This window comes from Echinops telfairi, unplaced genomic scaffold (assembly GCF_000313985.2).
Source record: "Echinops telfairi isolate 266 unplaced genomic scaffold, ASM31398v2 ScPeMD7_31;HRSCAF=116, whole genome shotgun sequence".
NCBI lineage: Eukaryota > Metazoa > Chordata > Mammalia > Afrosoricida > Tenrecidae > Echinops > Echinops telfairi.
The window spans coordinates 23,450,301-23,453,565 of record NW_022103928.1 but is presented as its reverse complement, the minus strand read 5'-3'; positions in this window follow the sequence as shown (position 1 = coordinate 23,453,565).

Sequence of the window (3,265 nt, the reverse complement as noted above, 5' to 3'; positions counted from 1 at the left end):
TTGTGTCAAGCACATTTGTACATTTGTTGCCATCATCGTTCTCAAAACCTTTTCTTTCTACTTGAGCCCTTGATATCAGCTCCTCATTTTCCCCAGGCTGTAAATCTCTATGAGAGCAGAAAGCCTCATCTTTCCCTTGGAGCAGCCGGTAGATTCAAACTAGCAGCCCAATGCATAATCCACCAGGGCATCTTCAGGATCCCTACAAGAGAGGGAATTGTGAATGCAGACTCTCCCTCTTATCTGCAAGTCTGAATCCAAAACAACCCCAGCAAGCAAAGCTTTCTTCATTTGACATCTGACATGGATTGATTTGTGTATCCCCCAAATAAGTGTCAACGTGGCTATGTGTTGATTTCCAGTATGAGGGGGCTTTAAAAGTTCACAGGAAAGTTCCATTATGCTTATTTTTTTTAACTTTGATTGTGAACTAGGTGAAGGTTAGAGAGGGCTGTTTGTTTTGTATCTTTTGATACCAGATACCTGCTCCCATCAACATTTCACGATCACACAGGCTAGTGTGCTTCTTCCATGTGGGCTGATTTGCTTCTCTGCTAGATGGCTGCGTGTTTGACTCCAAGCTTTTAAGACCCCAAACACTATATCTTTTGATAGTCAGGCACCATCCACTCTCTTCACCACATTTACTTATGCACCCATTTTGTCTTCGGCGGTCATGTCGGGAAGGTGAGTATCAAAGAGTGTCAGGTTGTCAGAGCAAAGTGTTCTTGTGTTCAGGGAGGCCTTATATGTTAAGCATTACGGAAGAAGAATTTGGTTTTGTAGTGAAGAATGTTCTCTGCAAGTAGAAGAAAGGCATGCAGATGGGTGTGGTTCAGAGTGCTCTCTGTGTCCGTAGGGAGCAGGTCCTGATTTTGTTTAAAAAAAATTTTATTGGGAGCTCTTACAGATCTTAAAACAATTCATAATTCAATTAGATCAAGCATAATAGTACAATCACTGCCACCATCATTTTCAAAACATTTTCTTCTTGAACTCTTTGATATCAGTTCCCCTTTACCTCCTCCATCCCCCACCATGCCCTCCAAGAACCCCTATTATTATATATTACTGTTATTATTATTTTGCCATATATTACACCATCCAATGTATCTGTTCACCTACAATTCTGTAATTCATTCCCCTTAAGTGGGGTTATACAGTCATCATTGCTATCAGTTCCCCCTGCCCCTCTTCCTGCCCCCTTTTTCTTCCCTTCTCCTCAGGGAATCATTACTCCCGTTACTATTTCTCAGTGGTTTATCTACCTTGGATTTCATGCATCGGATGACCTTAATTATACAAATGACATTCACAGGTCTCACAAGATTAATAACTTGAAGCTAAGACCATAATAGTAAGGGAAGAAAATATTGAAGAACTAGAGGATGTTTATATGTTTCATTAGTGCTGTACTGCAACCTGGATATGTCCTCCCTTCTGTGTGGCCCTTCTGTGAGGGGCTGTCCAATTATCATACAGGTGGGTTCGGGGTCTCCACTTTCTCTACACTCCTTCACATCAATTCCCCCCCCCTCTCCTCTCCCCTCCTCGTGAATCCTTGATCAATTATATGATTGTGGTTATTTTGTGCCTTACACTGTCTGTTGTCCCCCTTTACACACCTTTCTGTTAGTTGACCCCTTTGGGGGTGGGCTATATATACAACCTTGTAATGGGTTCGCCCTTCCTCTCCCCGGCCATCTCCACCATCCCCCTGCCCTCATGATATTGCTACTCCGGCTACTGTTCCTGAGGGGTTTGTCTGTCCTCAATTCTATGTGTTCAGAGCTCTTATCTGCACCAATGTGTGTACTCCGGTCTAGCCAGATTTGTAAGATAGAACTGGGTCATGGTAGTGAGGGGAGGAAGCATTCAGGAACTAGAGGAATGATGTGTTTCATCAGTGCTATCTCCTTTCACCTTCCTCCTGTCCCACTATCATGCTCACCCTCCATTCGGCTCTCAGTAATTCCTCTTGGATACACTGCACCTGATCAAACCCCACCAGGCACTATACCTCCTCCTCGCCATCAATTTTAGACTCTTGTTGTTCCCTTATCCCTGAGCTTATTGGCTCCCCACTCCCCCTCTCTGCTCCCTACTCTTCTATGTCCCCCCAGGGTTCTTGGTCCTGTTGTTTTTCTCAAGATTGTTTTCTTACCTATTTTATATAAATAGACATAGGGCGAAAGAGAAAAAAAAAAAAAAAAAAAACCCAGGTCTGTCTGCTGACCCTTATGAGTGTTTTCTAAACGGGTCTGTGAGGTGTCAAGCCCTGTCCCCCAAGTCAGAAGTCCATTTTCAGGATTCCTCGGGGACTTGGTGACTTTGCTCCCCTTGCTGCCCTGTCCACTCCCTTCGTGTTTTGCCCACTGTGCATGGGGCAGACGAGGCACACTTTCCACAGTGTCTCCAGTGCTGTCTCCTGTAGCACCATGGGTCAGTGAGAGAATGTCCTATCTCATGGTGGGGCCAGACCTACAGTCCTCTCTGTGCATTGGCTGCTCTGAACAGGGATGTTGTCCCCAGAGTTTGGTGGGCCATGATGAAGTTCTCTCTCTCTCTCTCTCTTTTTCTCTCTTAGTTCAAACCTGTGTGGTCTGGACAGACCTGCCACTCTCCCCGGGCTATATCTTCAGTGCTGTCCTCTGTATTACATTCTTATGGGGAGGGGTCAACATAGCTCAGCATGGGCCCACCATGTTCTCTCAGTTAGTTCACCGCTCCATTCCAGTATGTTGCCCTCAAGGCACGACGTTCTGGGATGGGGTCTGGTCCCTTTCTCTCTTTCCTGTACAGACATAAACGATACCCTCCCCGTGGGTGTATTAGTGCCCTGTTCCCACATCACTCTTGTTTTGTTTTTTCCTCTCTCTCTCTAATCCTCTCTTTCCTAGTTGACTGCCATATGCATCCCTGGGTTGAGTCAGACCCTTGCCAAATAGCCTGGACCTTGACCCAGGCTTTATGCACAAAGTAGCTTATCCTCTATGCCCATTGTACTTTTGGAGCTTACCTCAGTGGACTCGTGTACATGTCCCTTTGTGCTTGGCTAATTTCACTTAGCATAATTTTATCCAACTCTTCCCATGAGATAAGGAGCTCTGTGTTGCTGCTTTTTAGGGCTGCATAGTACTCCATTGTATTGTGTACCAGAGCTTTTTTAATCCATTCATCAGTTGATGGAAATTTGGATTGTTTCCAATTCTTCACAATTGTCCTTCATTTGAATTTGATTGTCTTTGAATTTCTGATACATGTT